At 50.7% G+C, this 20,970-nt stretch overlaps 1 protein-coding gene across 1 annotated transcript in view; it reads left to right on the plus strand.

Moving 5' to 3' along the window:
- ORC3 (origin recognition complex subunit 3) overlaps positions 1 to 20,970 on the plus strand; it is a 308,070-nt gene that overhangs the window by 10,250 nt on the left and 276,850 nt on the right. The window lies entirely within an intron of this gene.

The following is a 20,970-nucleotide window of genomic DNA, read 5'->3' on the forward strand; positions in this document are numbered from 1 at the left end:
ATTATAAAGGCCTGATATATTTATTGTACAAAGATGATAAAATCACTAATACTCCTTTAAGGGTAGATAGTCTAATGGCTAATAGCTTGAACCCAGGTATTTTGTTAGTGTGAATAGTACAGATTACCATTGTAGGCAATGTTTTTCCTGTTGATTACACCCTGCGACAATCTCTAGGTCTATGGATAGAAGATTTGCATTTTGAGAATTCTTGTTATGTCGCCTTCAGGAGGGTGGGGTGTCGCCTTCAGGAGGGTGGTGTTTTAGTTTGCCAACTGTAATTTGTGCATATTTGTAATGTTATGGCTACTGAAAGGGGGTCATTGGTTCCATATTGGAGTACAAAATTTAGTTGGGCAGAAGTTATGCGCTTTAACTTGTATCACACTTTTTGCCTTGAGGGAAAGCTTATGCTTAACAAGGTAGGGCTGAGTTAGTTATGGTGATGTGTCATTAATCAAAGCATTAGACCTAATCTGTTTATTATGAAAAGTTATGACAAAGGAAGTAGGCCTGACGTATTTATGGATAAAGCGGTATATGAAAGCTACTAGGCCTTTAAGTGTGGATTGTCATTACATTGTATTATAAGCTTGAATTCAGGTGTTTTATGAAAAGATATTCTACGGATTATCATAGTTGGAAAGGGTTTTAGTGTTCGTTACTCCTCAGTGACCATCCTTAGGGGTAAATGATTTCCAATTTGAGAATACTTATTATATACTTATAGGGTTGTATAATGTTTTGCCAATTTTAAGTTTGTACATAGTTATAATTTTATGATTGTAAACTGATAGTTGCCCTGTGCAATTGCTTATGCAGAATACAGATGGTCTGAGCTTGTTATGGTGACAAGACCGCACTATGGCGGCTATTGGCCTGGTTGGTTCATTAGAGGAAGTTATGTCAAAGCCTATTTGTCTCATCGCTTTATGAACATGTATGGTAAATGCAGTAGGCCTGACTTATTTATAATGTAAATTGAATTTAAAGTGTGGATTGTTACTATATTTTCTTAAAGCCTAGAGACCGGTATTGTTACATTGTTTCTCAGATCACTGCAATGTTTTCGGTGTTGGTTTCTCCTTGTTTCCCCTCTGCCAAATCGCGCAGGTACAAGATTTGTGGTGGGTTTTTGCTTCAGAGTTTTATACAGTTTGAACTCGACCTGAAAGTATCCGAGTGTGTTACAGACGTACACATTCATTTTTGTTGAGATTAAGTGACAGGGACTTATTGTTTGGGGTCAAGGGTAACAAGTTTTCATGTGCATTTTTCCTTGGGACAAGTAGGTCCAACCCCCTGCAGCACATCCTTTGCCTGCCAGTTTGCAGTGCCACATTAGGGATCAGGGAGGGGCACTGTCTGCAGTTAAGGTAATATTTGTGTCCATATGTTAATGCTGTTCAAACTTGTATTCATGGTCCATTAATTGAAAGCCTTTATTATTAGGGAGAGCGCTCTTAAGTAAATGTTGTAAGCTTTGACTGCACTATTGACAGCGATTCCAGTATAAAAATGTGTACACCGGTTTTCAAAGTTCAGCAATATGAGGCTATGTATAATACTCACAGAATGCTCTCTGATTTTATGCAAATAGTTGCAGAAGCTTGAAAGCAAGATTTGATGAATAAACAACAGGTACTTGCACACGTATGATAAATCAGTATCAGGTGATACATTGGTTCTAGACAAAGAGAAGCATGAATGACGTTGATGAATTAAAAATAGTCTGTTGGGGGCGTGGCTAGCGGCCGAACATGGCGGCAGCGTAGAGGACTAGCTCCGATCACGAAGCGGCCTCTCTGACGATCCGAATATACATCCGTGTCAGAATTGTGCCTCAGGCGGGGGCACCGAGGGCCCGGAGCCGGGCGGTGCAGGGGGCGAGCAACCGGGAGGAAATCGGGTGCCGGGTGGCTGAGTTGCGGCCGAGGATCAGCGAGCCCAGACCACAGGCCAGAGACCGGGGAAGCCAGTTGCCAGCGCGCCCGGCCGGAAGTGTGTGCGGCCCGGCGGTGACAGACCGGAAGTGGCCGGGACTGGTAGGAGACCCCGCGGAAGGCTCGGCGACCTTTCTTGCCTACGCTGGCTCTACCGGTGCAGCGCCCACGCTATCCTGCGCAGCTGGTGGGGCGGAGGACCTGTCTTGGACCGAGGCGCTGTGAGGAGGGAGCTGGAAGGGTACGGTGAGGAGCCAGCAGTGATTACCACCGGAGCGGGCAAGATCCGCGGGGGTTGCGGAGTACCTGGGAGCTCTCCCCCCCCCCTCATTTCCACCACCTGCGTGCGTTTAGCAGGGAGGCAGCACCAGGCGCTACGCCTGCAACGCAAATCTGCGCGACTCCATTACTGGGGGACACAAATGGTGGACCGGTGACTGCCTACCAACTTCCATAGCATGGGCCCGTGGTAACGCCCAGGGACACACTAGACACGAGGCGCTCCCAGTGGCGCCCCGGAGCCATAGTGGGACCCCGCACTGCTCCATAGCTGTGACCCTGCAAACGTAATTGGGGTGAAGCTACCGGAGGGGGCGGAAAGCCTGGCGGGGCAAACGTACCGTGGCTGACTCTCCACCATCGTTGGGGGCGTGATCCCCTTCTACATCCGGCTGTCTGCCCTGGCAGTGCTGCAGGTGGGGCCGGGCCCGTGGCTGACCTTATCTCTCTTGATCCGTCCCACCAACTGACCTGCTGCGCTCTACAGTGGTCATCATGGCAGGAAAGGGCGCCAAGGGCGGCACGACCCAGACACGTATCGAGAGATACACCAGTGATAAAACGGCCTCCCCTCCGGCGGAAGGACGGCATGCATCTACGAGACCGGCGGACACTGCGGGGTCGAAGAAGGCAACCCTGGACGACGTAATGAGAGCTCTCACGCAAGTCCAGACCACGGTGGGTTCGATCTCGACGGAAATCACCCTCATCCGAGCAGACCTCCACAAAATGGCCGAAAAAGTGGGCTCGCTGGAGGTTGTCACGAAATCACTGGTGGAGGATGTCTCGGAGCTCAAGACGGCGATGGAGGCAGTTGTGGCTGAGAATAAAATACTGAAGGACAAGCTGGACGACCAAGAAGGACGCTCCAGACGGAACAACATCCGTATTCTTGGAATTCCAGAGTCGGAAGGTACTAGAGCGACTGACCTTTTTGTGGAAGACCTCATCAAATCGCAGCTCCAACCGAAGGGATTGTCATCGTTCTTTTCGGTCGAGAGGGCGCATAGAGTACCTGGTGGTCAGCCTAAACCGGGAGTGCCCCCTAGACCAATCCTGGCGAGACTATTTAACTTCCGAGATAGGGATGCCATCCTACAGGCTGCGCGAGTGTCCCCACCTATAAAGGTCCAGAACTCCACCGTGGCTTTTTTCCCGGACTATACAGCGGAGGTGGCCAGAAGAAGGAAAACGTTCATGGACGTCAAAAAGGAACTTAGGAGGAGGGAGATCCAATACTCCATGATCTTCCCGGCGAAACTGCGGGTGGTAGCGGAAAATCGAACCTGGTTCGTTGATAATCCTGTGATTGCCCGGGACTGGCTGGACGGATGGCGGCCAGCCTCACAACCCCGCCGTCAAGGGCGAAGTCAAAGGGGCCGACTTCTGGTGGACCAGGGCGAGAATCGAGGTGAGGGCTTTGAGACCGAAAGGACTTCGCCGCTGAGAGACAATGCTGATGCTGATCTGGAGGTTGATGTTTAGTGACCCGGCAGGTACGAGACTATTTTTTTTTACACTAAGGCTGCTGCCTGTGCTGCCGTGCGCACTGGCCTGAGGGCCCCTGCAGAGGGTACGAGGGGTCGCTGACATTGGAGTACTCCTCACCCCCGACGAGCAAGTAACTTTGTACTTTTACTTGGGTGGGTTCAAGCACTCTGCTGAGTTGGGGTGGCGGGCAGTTCTGAGTCCGTGTGGCAGGGAAGCAGGGAGGGGGGGAGTTTTGGGGAGGGGAGGGTTGTTGCGGTTTCATGGTTTGTATTGTTCGACTCTGCTAATTACATTGGTGTCCACATTTGTCGCGTTGGACTGGACTACGCACGCCGAATGGCCTGCTGTTGACTCGAAGACGCCAGGCCAGCCACTGCTGGCGAGGGGGGAATGCCCCGGGACTGGGTACTCATCAGACATGTCACTGCCGAGCCTTACAGGTCCTGGGTCTCTACATACAGATATACAATGGCGGGAATGTCCCAACCGAGTAACGTGATGGATGCTCCTGGAGTGGGGCCTGTGCCTCCGTTACAAATTATGTCCTGGAATGTGAGGGGCCTGGGGGATAAGGTAAAGAGAGGGTTGGTTCTTCAAAGTATTAGGCGGTTCCACTGCGACCTGATCCTTCTTCAAGAGACACACTTAGTTGGTGCGGCTAGTAAGGCTCTGAACAGGCGGGGATACCACATGATCGCACACTCGGACTTCACTACGGGGTCTCGTGGGGCTGGCATCTTACTGAAGAAAGCGTCTAAATTTATTTTACAGGCTACCAAGATTGATAGTTATGGGCGCTTTGCGGCAGCTTGTGGGCAGTGGGAGGGAGTCTCCCTTAATGTGGTGTCTGTATATATCCCCCCGGCATTGCATGCGGCTGCACTTCCGGACCTGGGGAAGTTCCTTCTGGAACTCCCGGACGGAGACCTAGTGGTGGGAGGAGACTTTAACGCGTTGGCCCATGCTACGAAAGATAGGCTCCCGGCCCGGACACAAACACCTGGCCTGTCCAGATTTAGTGACTTTGTTGAGGCACAAGGGTTGGTAGACATATGGCGACACCTGCACCCCGAGGATCTCCAGTACTCCTATTATTCTGCTACACACGACTGCCTATCTCGCATTGATTACTTCCTCACACTGGGGGGTGGTCGACTCACGGTGGAGGATGTATGTATTAGACCTCGGGGTATTTCGGATCACTCCCCCTTGACTATGTCCCTGTCCTGCGCAGCGATCGCTCGTAAAAGAATTTACCCCATTTACCCAGGATACCTCAGAATACCTCAAGTCCGTAAAGCGTTGAAGGAAGCAACCAAGCTATACTTCGCGGAAAACTTAGGCACGGTGTCCTCCCCTACGACTTTGTGGGAAGCATATAAAACAGTGTTCAGGGGCCAGGCGATTGCAGCGATAACGCGACATAAACGTGAGCAGAAAGCTGAACTGCTGGCTCTGGAGCTGCAAATGGAGCAAGCTAATGCGGCCCATATGGCGCTCCCGACGGAAGACACACGCCACACACTCCACCTCCGCCAACAGTTGCATACCGATCTCCTCAGAAAGCGAACGGTGGAAAACATTGAGACGACTGCGCAAAGAGTCTATGATGTGGGAGACAAGGCCAACAAACTACTGGCTTGGCTAGATAGGAAGAACGAGGGCGGCAGGCACATTTTACAATTAATGGATCCGATGGGTACGCCCCATACACGTCCCTCCGAAATTATCGAGATCCTGGCTGACCACTACCAGACGGTCTACACCCCACTGGAGGTTGTCGCTGCGGTAGCAGCGCTGCAAACCATACCGGTCGCAACTTTGCCTTCGGAAGCGATGACTGAATTGGAGGCTGATCTGACGGAGGAAGAACTCCGGGCGGCCATTGGTGCATTACGTACGGGCAAGGCGCTCGGCCCTAACGGGATTCCAGTTGAGTGGTACCAGTCAGTCTCTGACACCCTGAGCTCGCCACTCCTGGCCATGTTCGCGGAGTGCAGGGAGACGGGGGTTCTGCCCCTGGATCAACGGGTAGCAACCATAGTGACTGTCCCAAAACCAGGTAAACCACCCGCGGAATGTACGTCGTATCGCCCGATTTCACTGCTTAATGCTGAAGCTAAAATACTGGCGAAACTCATTGCGAACAGACTGACCCCACACTTGCAATGTCTGGTCCACCCGGATCAGTCGGGCTTCATGCCACACAGAAGCACGGCACTTAACCTCCGACGCGTGCATGGGGTGGTGGCGCGAGCCCACTTACTGCAGGAACCGGCGGCCATTCTGTCACTAGACGCCAGAATGGCTTTCGATATGGTGGAATGGCAGTACCTCTTCGCGGTCCTGGCTCGTATGGGCTTTGGTCCCAAATTCGTTTCGTGGATCAAACTACTCTACACGGATCCGGTGGCACACGTAGCGGCCAACGGCCACATCTCTCGAGCGATTCCCTTGGCTAGAGGGACGCGTCAGGGATGTCCACTGTCCCCCTTGCTGTTCGCCCTCGTGCTGGAACCACTGGCTACTGTCATTAGGGCCACTCCCCTGCTAAAAGGTCTCACGTGGGGGGACGCCTGGGAGGACAGGATATCCCTATATGCCGACGACATGCTAATTTACCTGTCCCACCCGGACACGGGCATCCCGAATTTGCTGGCGATCTGCGACGCGCATGGATTACACTCCGGATACATGATTAACTGGACGAAGTCAGTCGTTTACGTGCTGAAAGGCCCGGTGCCAATCCTTCCCGATAACTGCCCGCTGGTTATAGCTGATACCTCGTTTCAATACTTGGGCGTCCGGGTCACCAGTGACACGGCTACGTTCTATGACTTGAACTTGGCGCCCCCTCTTACCCGTCTACGGGCGGATGTGCGACACTGGAAAACCTTGCCCCTTAGGCTGTTGGGACGCGCGGCGCTATTCAAAATGAAGGCTTTACCGCGCCTCCTGTATGTGCTAGAAAACACCCCGATCCTGGTTCCACCATCCTATTTCCGTAAAGTGACGGCGCTGATTTCCGAGTTGCTCTGGGGAGAACGTCCACCCAGAATTGCGCACACAAAGCTTAACCGTGGATGGTACGACGGAGGGATAGCCTTACCTAATATTGAGCTCTACTACTGGGCATCGCAACTCAAAGTTATTAATCACTGGTTACACGTTCCACAGAATGACCCGGCGTACTTCTCAGATAGAACGCAATTAGGGACACACAGTTTGCTGGCCCCGCTTTATACTCCTACCCTTGCGAAGACGCTGCTCGGTCCAACCAAACACACGGTCACTATATGGCACAGGGCACTGACACGACTTAAGTGGAAGGGAGTCTTAACCAAACTTACTCCACTGTGGGACACTGCACAATTGGGCTGTCTTAGATCAAGTAAAGGTTTTACTCAGTGGGATAATATCGGCATATCGACAGTGGGAGACCTATGGACTTCTACGGGAATGATCCCTTTTCCACACCTGCAGCAACAATATGCGTTAGGTCCCAATGAAACTTACCGATACATACAGATTCGACATGCACTCATGGCGGTCATTGAGCCGGGCACTAAAATCCCGGATTCCTCACCTCTGGAGGACCGTCTCCTCACGGAATTCATGCAAACACGCGCCACCTCACTCACGTACCGTAAGTTATTGAATAATTTACCTGATCCCTTGCAGAAGTTGAAGGAACGGTGGGAATCTGAGTTAGGGTCCATGGATGAGGTAGAATGGAATGCCGCTCTGGCATCGCCACGGGAGGCGGGTGTGTCGGCCCGATTCAGGCTGATACAGCTCAAAATACTGCACAGGGTATACTACACCAGGTCCTCACTACACAAAATGCATAGGGCAGAAACCCCTTATTGTCTTAGAGAATGTGGGGAGGAAGGAACATTACTACACACACTTTGGGAATGTCCTCTTATCTCGAATTACTGGCGGCAAATCATGCGCACTATTTCCCAAACCCTTGACACTTCCATACCGCCAGACCCACGTCTATGCCTTCTGAATGTGTGGGAGGGGGTTGACCTGCCGCACCGGAGACGGCAGTGGGTCACCATTGGGACTATGGTAGCCAAGCGCGACATTGCGCAGAGGTGGGGTGTGGCGGAAATCCCTACGCTGGCGTTGTGGTGTAGAACGATGGACAAACTGATGATTGTTGAACGTGCAGTTTACAAAATGAGGGCTAACCCGCGCAAGTGGAATGCAATCTGGGTGGCTTGGAATAAGTATAGGGGGGACCTCTGTGAGCCGCTCCCGGAGGATGAGGACGATAGCTCAGACGAGGGTGAAGACCTGGAGGACTAGATTGAAGGGAGTGGGTGGATAGACTGGCGAAGTTAGGGGTCGAGTGCTAGGGATAACAGTGGAGCGGGTTTGGGGAAGGAGAGGGGTGATAGCGTAGGAACCTGGTCCTAATCAAGTGACACTGGGATATATGGGTAGATTCGACGTAACTGTCCTTATTGGCATGAGTCTAAAGTTTGGATTGTTTGTTATAAAAAGCATAAAACAGTAAGACGTCTTACCAACTATTGATATATCATGATTGCCTTATGTGTTTTGTCAAACATTTGCTGCCGGACCGGAAGGATGTCGGCTAAATAGCTGTGTCACAATGTACAACCTTGGCTGACCGAGAACTCATTCCCTCCATTGTGTTGTACAATTACTGTAAGTTTGACAAATGCTAATAGTCTTACCAAAAAAAAAAAAATAGTCTGTTGATTAGTTAAGTGTTGATCTTTATTTCTTTGTCTTGTTATACAAACGCCAGCCGACACGTGTTTCATCAACAGGGTGAAAACCTGTGACTCATTAGGGCTGTAAGACATATTTATAATAAGAAAAACGGACTTGTAGCAGCAGTTCAAATTATAAGAGAAATGACAAATGATGATAAAATTAAGTCAACGAGTGAAAACAAGATGACCTCCCAATTTAGGACAAAAGTGCTTGGTGCAACATACAGTGGTGGGTTGCCTAAGCCGCAAATCATGCAAGGGAGTTTCGGGTGGATGTTGAGTAATGATGACATATAACTCGGGAACCGAGTGAAAAATACATGAGAGGGCTGTGCATGAAAATCTTCAGATGAACAAAAGGCGAACAATGAGGACGCCAGTGGAAGTACTCAAAATTGACAGCGATGTGGCGGAAAAACAGCAAGTTATGTGGGTGACTATATATACATATGCGTGATATGCGCTGCAGGAAGGTGGAAAGACAGCGGATGCAAAACATGCAGAGCCTAGAAATATCGTAGCGCGTGCGTGCGTGCGTGCGTGCGTGATCAGGAATACTAACACGAAAGGACGTTCTTGTGTGGGCAGTGAGTGATGACTCTTGTGATGACAGTGATCTTAGTGATCAATCGCACAGGGACGTGATGTGATCCAATAAAATAAAAATAGTTAAGGTGAAAAAGAAGACGTGCTATGATCAAAAGACGGCGATGTGCTTGAAATAAAGTGCACGTGACTTAGCACAACACTATTCAACAGCATAATGCAGTACATATGAGAATTGCTGTCTTTCACGTATATAACGCATATGTATATATAGTCACCCACATAACTTGTTGTTTTTCCGCCACATCGCTGTCAATTTTGAGTACTTCCACTGGCGTCCTCATTGTTCGCCTTTTCGCGGTGATATCGTGAAGGTTGCTGGGCTCTGTGCCGAGAGGCAAGGATGCCCATTGTCGTTTTATCCCGTCTACAGGTGTCAGGTGGTCAAAAATGGGAATAAGTTCTTGTGCCAGACCGAGGAAAGGAAAATCGAATTAGTGATCGATTGTGCGGTAAAGGGATTAGGTTAACCGTGTAGTCGAGCGGAAAAAACTGCGAAGTGGGAAGTGCTGGCAGTGATAGATTCTAGAGCGACAGGTTGAAGTTAACCGTGCGTTCGAGCGGAGTGCCGGCTATGTGAGGAGTGCTGGCAGTGAAGTACATGGTGTGCACTTATGCGTTATACGGACTAGTGCGGCAAGCGATACACACGATAAAAAAATGATAGCAGGAAATAAAACATTTTGCTAAACTACAGTAAATTTCAGGTACCATTTCTTTGCAGCATCATTTAGTAACGTGTTGCATGCTAGTATTTCCCAAAATTATTCGTAATGGAAACTCAGTGTAACCAGTTTCAATAAGGGTATGGGAAACAAAAATAAGCAAGCATTGGCAAAGCCAGTAGATCTGTAATTGGTGGTCAGCTTTTTAGTTTTGTCAATGTGTGACTTGTTTTGGCATGGTTTTTGTAAAACCTTACTGGTGTGGTTGCTTCTGGGCTTTCATCATTATAACAAACAATGGCAAATGCAAAAATTGTTTTTGGTCTCAAAAAGCACACACTGCCACAGTAGTTACTGGCACTGAACAAAACTACTTAGTGTGCCGATATGCTGATTGTGAAAGAGCAGAATGCGGTCACTCGCAGTTAAGCCTGCCAATAAATAGAGAGAGACAGAATTTTAATAAACGCAAAAAGTCATGGTTAACGCCAGACCAAATTAGGGGCCCAATTATTAAAGAAAGTCTCAAAAGTGCACCCATGGTATATGTCCTTGCATTAAGTGCAGCAATACAGCTTTTGTGAATTTCCAAGAATTTACACAAGTAGGACAAGAAATAGTACTCCTAGAAAATATTTGTGAACTGCACTTTAGCATGAGCAAATATGGGGGGACATTGTTGAACCGCCAAGGAGCCCACTCACCAGCCAAGGAGCCCACTCACCAGCACAGAGACCGCTGCAGGGCGCTGGGCCGCTGACGCCGTTGTTTCCTCCCGCCGCCGGCGCTGACTTCCATCCCGGCTGCCGAGGGGAGGAACTACGGTTCCCAGCGTCCCTTGCGGGGGCAGACGTCCACTTCCTGTCCCATGCGCCCGGAGGCGCATAAAATCGCGGAGCTCCCTCGAAGGAGCGGGGGACATTGTTGAACCGCCAAGGAGCCCACTCACCAGCCAAGGAGCCCACTCACCAGCACAGAGACCGCTGCAGGGCGCTGGGCCGCTGACGCCGTTGTTTCCTCCCGCCGCCGGCGCTGACTTCCATCCCGGCTGCCGAGGGGAGGAACTACGGTTCCCAGCGTCCCTTGCGGGGGCAGACGTCCACTTCCTGTCCCGTGCGCCCGGAGGCGCATAAAATCGCCGAGCTTCCTCCGCGTCGCGCGCGGACGGCGCCGGGCGGAGCCCGGGCAGAGGGCGGGCCGTCCGTGGCCGTCAGGGGCTGCCAGAGGCTGGGCTGGGCCACCCATCTTTCATCCACGGCCCTGAGAGGTATTGGACTACCGGTAGAGGGAGCTGACACCAACATGTCTACTCGGTCGGGGAAAAGCATCAGGGGAGGGGGGAGGGAGTTGCTGGAAGTGTAGTGATAGGAACAATGGACAAATTTATAACCAGAGTAGCCGCTGTCATAGAAAAAGAGATAGCAATGACGGAACGCCGCCTATCTCAAGACTTTCTACCGGCTAGACGCTCTTCACTTGGTCCTATGGCACACGCTTTGTCCCCTACCACTGTCCCGGACCCTTCCCCTCTGCTCCCTGCCATGTTTGAACAACCACGGATGTCCGCTATACATGCAAGCATCGACAGGCTGGAGAGCCTAGTAGCTCAATCACCATCTCCCGTCATCAGCCCCGTGGTCCAGGATCTCCGCTCTTCAGACCTCCCCTACCCTGAAATCGGCAAGGCTTTGCACCCAACACAGCAAGATTCTCTTTTGGCCCTCCCTCTGTCTTGTAAGGCCCATGACTCCCACAATCAGAAAAAAAAGGAAGTGGGCTGTTATCATGCGGAAAGGCAGCCATACCTCTTTGTACAAGCGTCCCAAGAACCAACTGGTAAGGGGTATGGGCAGGAAACCAGGCAAAGGCTCACTTGTAACGGACCCTGTCGGGATGGGTGGAAACCTCCCTCTAGGTACAGCACTAGAGGTCTCTAAGGTAATCTCCAACCCTTTAGATATTTCACCAGCTTCTCAGGCTTCTGTCTCCCTCAAACAAATCGAGGACCTGATCAAAGCTTTATTAGTCCCGCTCACCGACCAGGTCAAGGGTCTGGGGGCCAGACTGGATAAATTTGAGCAGTCTACCCTTGACAACTTTTACTCACTCAAAACGCTCATCAAACTTCAGTCTAAAATCACCGATGACAACATGGGGGGGACTAGGGGAAATGGGGCACCTGTAGATTCAGTGCAGGCCCCACCGTTGGTAACGTCTGTAATTGCTGTTGTAGCACCTAAGGACCTGACTGCCACTACTGAGGTCCTTACTATGACCCAACCGGGGCCTATTATACATACTGCCCAGGTTCATGCACGATCCCCTAAGACCTCTAAAGCTTTGAGCAAAAAACAAGATAATGTTAAGCTGCCAGCAGGTGGGGCTTTGGCTAAGCCTAGACAACCGATCCAGGGAAGTGACCAGGGCAAGAGAGCAGGGCCAGCTCCCCTAGTAAAACATAGTACGAGTCATATAGGAGCGGGTCCACTAGCAGTCATCACCCCGAAAAATACTTACAAGAGCCCCCCTGTAAATCTCCCTCCGGAGTGCCACCCATACGTCGCTGTTCTAGTAAATGTTCCTCCCCTGAAAGATGCCCAGTTTGAGACCCACCAGACCCTAAAAAATAAAACTCTGCATTGGTTAAAAAACAACAAACCATTACCTAGGGGTATGGAGGGAGCAATCCTGGGAGTCCGCAGGGTAGGCTGGATAGGACAGAGTAGGAAGCGACTGGAAGGAGACTGCGTGGTAGTTAACTTCCAAGATAAGAGAGTAGCACAAACAATTTCCAACCCGAATCAGCATGTGGGTGGCCTCGGCATTAGCGTGGTGGACCTGTCCTACTTCTACCCCCGCCCCTCTATGAATCACGTTAGTCCTGTAATTGGGGAAACAAGCTACGGCACTAGCGACCGTCCATGGCACTCGGTGGGACCCCAGTTCTACCCCCAGGCAGCATGGCCAGGAGCGATCTGGGGCTCAACAGGGTATTGACTTGAAGATCCCCGTGGGATGGTCCCTGGAGTCTCCAAAGGGAGAGGGGCTACTAATACTACTGAAAAGCTGACTAACTTGCCCCCCCCACCCGCCACACCCACAGTAAATACTGCAGAGAGGGACTCTGAGGGTGGGCAGTTTTCCAACAGTGTGGGCGATGGCCCATTTGTCCCGCTTGGGGGCGTTGTCGAAAGCGAAGTTGAGTCCAGTCGCACCCCAGCTGTAACGGACCCAGCCTTTAGGGTTTTCAGCTGGAATGTGGCTGGATTAGCCAGAAAGCTTGCCCTGCCTGATTGGAATGCTCTTGTGGAGGAGCATTCGATCTGCATCTTCCAGGAGACGTGGAGTGGAGAGCCCATCCACAAGGCTGGTTACTCCTCCTACTCCATTCCAGCTGTCTACCCAGAAGCAGGGAGGGGACGCCCCTCTGGAGGTCTTCTCATCTGGGTGGCTGATTCACTAAACTGTAGGGTAGAGGTCCACCAGACAAACAGCCCCGACCTCCTTAATATCATACTGAAAGATGTCCGGGGTCGTCCCATTCTGAATATTTTTAACATCTATGCGCGGGGCACAAAGGGAGGTAGACAGTCGCCGACAATTGCCCACCTGGAGGGTTTGTTAAGGACAACTCCCTATAAGTCATGTACCTTAGTTGCAGGCGATCTAAATTGTACGTTCAAGCCATTGGGCTCGGACGACACTTTGGATCTGGAGGAGGAGGATAAGAGAAGAGGGATCCCAGCTTTAGAATTAACCCCGATCAAGAGGTGGACCGAAGTGGCGCTTCAGATCAACACCCTTAGTGTGGAGTTTGATCTGAGGGCACTCAATGGGAGGTCACGATCAGATAGGGCGGGTTCCCACACTTACAACAGGCCCAATCAAACGTCGAGAATTGATTACATCTTGCTCGACATGTGCCTATGGACCTCGGCGAAGGACATGGTAATCATTCCGTCCGTAGAGAGCGACCACAACTTGCTCTCGCTGACCCTGACTCCCTGGTGGTCAGCTAATAGAGGGGGTCCCTTGCCTATTGTCACCGCCATCTCTGGGGACTCAACTGTTTCACATTGCGGCAGGCGGTTGAAGTGGCCAAAGCTTAAGCTCTCTTTCGAGAAGGTCGAGGCAATAACGCTACTCCTGGCTGCAGCCCACTGTGATTTGGATAACCCAGAGGGAGGCCCGGTGGGTGTGTCAGGGAAATTTTGCGTCCTGACGAAGGCCATAAGCAATTTGTTTATTCTACCAACGAGACATAAGGGGGCTAAAACAAGGCCTTTGAGAAGACAGGGATGGTATACCCACAACTGCAGGGTAAGGAAGAAAATGTTGGTGGGTGCAGTCAAGTCAAAATCCCAAACCAGGATTAGGGAGGCCCGGAAGCTCTACTCCCAGAGTCTACAAATAGCAAAAAAAGAATGGGAGGACAAGTTTTGGGTGGACCTACTAGCCGCCAGCAAAGGAAAAGATGCCAGGGGCTTCTGGAACCTGGTGGGTTCTAGGAGTCGACCCAATGACACACTGAGGACTTGTACCATCCCGTCCCAGACATGGTCCAATCATTTTGGGGCTTTATACTCCCCGGTAGATGGGCCCCTTAACAAACCTTTTGTACCCTCCTCCCTAGGTTGGAATGGAATTACTGATCCTTTCACCGTTCGGGAGGTAGTAAATGTAATAAAGTCCGTGGTACCATTGAAAGCAGCCGGCCCAGATGGGCTTCCGGGGGACCTACTTAGAGCATACCCGACCGAATGGGCCACCCTGATCTCCAACCTTCTGAATGCCATCATGGAAGGCGGACCTGTCCCAGAATCCTGGAAGGGGGTGGAGGTGGTCCCCATATTCAAAAAGGGATGTCGGGAGAACCCAGGGAACTACAGGCCAATAAGTCTGATCGACTCAACACAAAAAGTGGCGGGGAAGGTAATTTTAGGGAGGATCCTCCACTGGGTGGACGAAAACTATATCCTATCCGACTTCCAGGCAGGATTCCGCTCAGGTACGGGCACTATAGAACAAGTCTTTAGACTTATGCTCCTGCACTGGAAGGTGGTCGAACTGGGTAAGGGCAGCCTCTATTTGGCCTTCATCGACCTAAAGACAGCATTCGACCTTGTACCAAGGGAGGAACTTTGGAGGGTTCTCCAGGGTCTTGGGATCCCTCCCTACATCCTGTCGCTCCTGATAAAACTTCACACTGACAACTTTGGCCAGGTGCGGTGGGGCCAGAGTGGGGAAACGACCGAAAGGATCCCGGTGTGCAGGGGCATCTGCCAGGGTTGTGTGCTGGCTCCCACCCTATTTTCCCTGTACGTAAATGGTGTGGTAGAGCATCTGCTTCAAGAACCTGCGGATGCACCTTCCCTGGGGGGCGTACGGATTCCCACACTATTGTTTGCGGATGATACCCTCCTCATCGCCAAGACTCCACAGGGTCTCCAGAAGCTTTTGACCCGATTCCAGGACTTCTGTTTGGCAAGGGGATTGGTGATCAATCTGGACAAAACAAAATATCTGATCATGCATCCACCACGGAAACTAGGACGTCCTCCAGTTTTGAACTCTATCCCGCTTGAGAAAGTTTCCGAATTTGATTACCTGGGAATACGCCTGTGTGACACTATGAGCTGGACGTCACACATCACAAAGATGGTCCTCAGCCACAAAAGGGTAGGGGGTGCGTTGCTAAAGGAGTATCATGCCTCATCCAAAGAGTCCGTGGCACCTGCAATAGAGATTTATAAAGCTAAAGGAGTCACCTCCGCACTTTATGGGGCGGAGTTATGGGGCTTTTCTAATCTGGAGTCCCTATCCAAGTCAGAGAGCAAATTTCTGAAAGACTTACTTGCTCTCCCCTTGAGTACTCCCACAGTCCCGGTTTGCTTAGACGTGGGCTGTAAGACAATCAAGGACCAGGCTCGTCTCCGGCCGTTGCTATTATGGGCTCGTTTGTGGAGGGTGCCAGAGCTAAAATCTTATGCTGACGGGCTGTCTGAGGTGATGGAAATGGGTGGCTGGCATAAGATCAAGTGGCTGAGGGAGACAAAAAACCTTTTGGGGGAGCTGGGCTTGGAAGACTGTTGGACCACAAAATCTGCCCCACCCAAGGTTATTCTGAAAAAACTGTATTGGGACTGGGTCTCCTCCCAACTTATTGGTAACCCACGTCACTGTAATTCGACCACGGCATTTCTTAGAATCAAGGACGTGGTGGCCTACGAACCCTACCTGGATTTGATCACCATGCCAATCGATAGGGCTCTTTACATCAAGTTCAGAATAGGCACTCTCCCGATTGGGGACCTCATATCCCGATGGAAATCGCCAGTGCAGCTTTCGCCCTTTTGTGCTTTCTGCCCCACAAGGCCTGAGACGGTGGCACATATCCTTTTTGAGTGTCCAGACTACATCCGTCCAAGGAGGTGCTGGCTGAAACCTCTATTCAAACGCCTTGGGACACGCGAACATTTGGTGGCGCTACGTATTTTGTTAACAGACACATCTCCTCCTATAGTTTGTGGTATTTCTAAATTTTTTAAATGGTCGTGGATACTTCGCAGAAACAGACTGTCCATCTCAATTTAATCTAGTTTTAACTAATTTATTTCATGCATAAAATGGCATTTTTATCGTTCTTAACCAGTGAGACATTTGTATTGTTCATCTGCAGTTCCCTACTATTTGTATTGCTTTTAAGATACAATTGTTATCGAAATAAAGCTTTTCAACAACAGCATGTATAGAGTTGCTCATGCGAAAATCTGAGTGTTTGCAAGTTAACCTTCCCTCCAACCACTTTTTTCCCAACTCTGGAAGAAGGTTTACGTCTGCCATCGTCAGGAGTACATTTCCAACATTTCTCAGTATGGGAAAAGATTAGAGAAGAGTTGTTGAAAACCCTTAAAACATGCAAGTTAGGAGGTTTGTATAGACTCAAAAGGGCATTCTAACTCTGGAACTATTGCTTACCATTACCTTCAGCCCAGTATGTAGTTTTGCGGAAACGTGGCAACATAAGGGGATCGCAAGTATTCAAACACTACTAGGGTATGATCTGGCATAATCAGAGAGGCAATATCAGAGCTCTTATATAATGAGATTGCTGCCATAATTTGTCGGCGCACTACATGGCAACAAAGGGACAAGTGCATTTTGTTACAGGACAAGAAGATTTATGAAGCACCCTGCCCCGTGGACAAGTAGATATTTTATTAAATTCCACACCCCTGTGTGATTTTTCCAGAATCACAGGATGTTGAGCGTCCCTGCAAAGTCTCGACCCAGTTTTCCAGGTCAGTGGCTCTAGCCGTTAGGCCACAGTTAGTTTCTCCTTCTGGTTTTCCCCTCTGACAAACCTTGCACGTAGAAGATTTTGACTCTAATAATCCGTGTTCACCCTCTTAGGAGGAGTTGAATAATGTTTTGCCAACTGTAACTTTATGTAGATATGCATTTTATTTTCTGACTTTGTGTCTGAAGGTTGCCATGTGGGAAAGTTTATGCCGAATTCAGTAGTGTTGAGTTGGTTATATTGAAAAGCCATGATAAAATCTATAGGCATAATTGGTTCTTCGGGAAAATGTATGTCAGATGGCATAGATTTGATCGATTTATTATGAAAAGTTATAAGAAAGACAGTAAGTATGACCAGTCTATTTTGAAAAGCATTTAATTCCAATATGCCTTTAAGGGCTGAATTGTCATTACACTTTGTTAAACGTTGAAGCCAGATGTTTTGTTACATGGGATCTCACAGATTAGTGTGAGAGGCATTGACTTTGGTGTAGGTTGCCCTCACTGACAAACACTTGTAGTTGACATTTTGCCTTGTGATAATCCTTGTTAGGATCCTTTTGATAGGGTTTGTATATTGTTTTGCCAACTGTAATTTTGAATATATTTGTAATTGCATGACCTTTCCTGACAGTTGGGGGGCGTGGCTTAAGCGCCGATGTAGGTGGAAGCAGGACTCCGGAGCTCCTCCGTGCCCGCCTCTCTCCGTCCTACATCCTGACCCCCGGCTCGAGCCCCGGACCCCCATGCACGCATGGGAGGGTCCCGAGAGCACAGGGGGAGAAACTGATGGCCCTGGCAGCCCTGTGACTGCTGGAAACGAGCTCCTTGCACGGAGTGGAGTGACCGGTGGAGCGAGCGCCTAAAATGGCGGCTGGTGTCCCGGTCTGCTCTGCCTGACGAGGAGGAGCGGCAGCAGGTGAGGAGTGCAGGGAAACGGCGGAATCAACCCACGCAGCAGCGGAGGTCCCCCGCAGTTGTGAGAGGTGGGGGGCTCCGCCTGGAGTCGTGGTGCAGGGGCAACCAAAAGGAGGGAGAATCTCGGCCTGCCTGACTCCAAGATGGCGCTGCCCGCGAGACGGAGGCTGCCCTGGCTCTCATGACCACAGGGCCCCTGGGCCATCTTAGCGTGGTGGGCTTACCCTGCTACTGAAGCGGAGACCCTGGTGACACTCGTCCTGAGGTGAGCGCCGCTTGCACACTGAACAAGCCGGTGGGGAGCTGCACTAGACGGTGAAGCGAAAAGAGGGCTGCTCGAGGTGTGGACACACTACCTGACCGGAGGCGGCGGACTACTGGGCGCCCGCGCATTAGAGGTTGACCCGGGGCTAGCGCTCGGAGGCGCCGAACACTCTGCGACTCCCCGGAGAGCCCTACGCCCGAAGCGAAGATCCTGGTGACCCCCCCTCTTTGTGGGGGTGCGACGCTCGTTCTTTGAGTCTGCTGCCGGACTGGGGCACCACCTGGTGAGGGACGCGAAGACGAGGGAGTGCCGGGCAGCTACAGTGGGACCGAGATAGCGACTGACGGCGCTTGGAGCCCCTGGGCTACCCAGAAGAGGCACACCGATCTTACTGCTCGGCAGAATGGCGAGAGGAGGCAAAAAGAAGGGCTTCGACGCACTGAAGCTGGATGACCCGGGGCACCCCTTGGAGGTAGAGGGGCCGGCACCTGGGCCGGGGAGCTCGACCCGGTCACGAGATCCGTCCTTGGGCGACATCATGCAGGCGATAGTAGAATCGAGGGAACTCTGGAAAAACGGATGGACACCATCGGGTCGGACCTGTCCCTCTTGAAGGACGACCATAGGAAGCTGAAGGAGCAGGTGACGACGGCAGAGGTAACCCTGAAGGACCTACCTGGGGATGTGGCTACTCTACGAGCGTCTCTGGCGGAGGTGGCGCAGAAAGTTCGAGTGCTGGAACTCAGGGCCGAGGACAGTGAAGGGCGCAACAACCTCCGCCTCGTGGGTGTCCCCGAAAATGCGGAGGGCCAGGATGCGGTCTCCTACTTGGAGGGATGGTTGCGGTCTGAGGTGGCCCCGGAGGGGCTCTCCCCGTTCTTTGCCCTGGAACGCGCCCACAGAGTCCCGGCGCGCCCGCCCAAACCAGGAGCCCCGCCGAGACCGATAGTGATGCGCCTTCTGCACTTCCGGGATCGTGACCACATTCTCCAGAGGGCCAGGGACCTGCCGGACTTGCGAATTGACAACAGCAGGATCATGGTTTTCCCGGACTTCACCAGAAACGTACAAAGACATAAGGCCTCTTTTATGGCGGTCAAGCGGAAATTGAGATCGTTGCAGCTGCCCTATGCCATGTTGTTCCCGGCGCGGCTGCGGGTCATCGAGGGAGGGCACACTCACTTCTTCCTCACGCCGCAGGAGGCTTGGAGCTGGCTGGATACTAGGGGGGAGCCCGGCGCTCATACCCCCCCGGCGGCCTCACCTGAGGGGCGCTCTGCTGGAACGACGCCGATACGGAGGTCTGGCTCCCCATCGGGATGGCAGCAGGAAGGAGCCAAGGCGGTGCTGGCGGTGCTGGCGGTGGCGGCCATCAGTCAGGGGGACGCCAGCCCTGCCAGTAGTGCATCGGAGCAGTCGAAGAACAGTGCTCTCAGTCCTGGCTCCAGTAGTGTGCATGATCTTTCGGAGGCAGACCTGCCGGTGGTGACTCCCCAAACAGCAGACGGAATCCTTAGCTGAAAGGGTTCGGTGGACTCTGGACACGTCTGTGAGGTACTGGGCTGTGGGCAAAAAACAAATTCCTAGGCACACAACAAATCAATTCATTCGTGTTATGCACAATAATCAAATGGATAGAGTCCACGAAAAAATATTAATCCACTTCTTCTGTTTGAGCAATTGTAGTTCTTTATTGCCCAAAAGACCTTACGCCAGCCGACACGTGTTTCGTCAGAGTACAGAATTGCTCTGACTCTTCAGGGCTGGAAATCAAACAAAAAATGAACAATTCATTGTGATTGTTGTCACTATACATAGTGACTGACAAAAGATTGGCAACCATTCTCAAAGGCAATTTATCCTTATCTTATACAATCAAAAATGGAAATAAAACTGTCAACAATAATTTCTGTTGCAGAAGTAGAGGTTTGAATGTAACCAATAAGTCATCTTAGACCATTAAACACATGAACCCCATGCACTCACAAGATTGAGTATAGCCGTTTAATCCTGCATAAGACAAGCACGTGTGTGAATAACATGCACATGCTCAGAAAAGTGAAAGAGACGTGACTGCGACGAAAAAGTATACCCGTTCAATCCAGATTGCAATAATATTTCACATTATATTTTGTACACATATTGCTAGCACAAAGAACCTGCATTATAGATTTCTCCCACACGTATTAAGAACCCGCATAAGAGATTTCTCCCACAAGTGTTTGCGGTCTGATGATCATATACTCTAAATTGCACACAAAATGATAAACATCGTGCTCAGTGAAAGTGCAGCTTCATAGATAAGTGTACAATTTCCTACGATTATCAAAAGAAGCCGTGAAGAGAGGGTACCTCCACCTACCAAGTATTATGTGAGAAAATGTTTTTTTTAATAATTCTAAACAACCTGTATCCAAGCCAACACATACCTTTCTTGAAATGTTGGCGTATAATGTAGAACCTATTAAGAAACGTATGGGATTTGCTTTAGAATTAAAGAGGTGCTGGCAGGGTAAGTGAGAAACCAAATTGTGATAGGTTAATAGAAGGATCACTGCTACACTTACCACTTTACCGGTGATAATTCCAACCCGGTAAGGGTATCTTGCTCGTTCAATTGATGTGGCTCATTCAATGTTTCTTCAATGGCAGCAGGAAGGAGCCAAGGCGGTGCTGGCGGTGCTGGCGGTGGCGGCCATCAGTCAGGGGGACGCCAGCCCTGCCAGTAGTGCATCGGAGCAGTCGAA

The sequence above is a fragment of the Lissotriton helveticus genome, chromosome 6 (assembly GCF_964261635.1).
Source record: "Lissotriton helveticus chromosome 6, aLisHel1.1, whole genome shotgun sequence".
NCBI classification, from domain to species: Eukaryota; Metazoa; Chordata; class Amphibia; order Caudata; family Salamandridae; genus Lissotriton; species Lissotriton helveticus.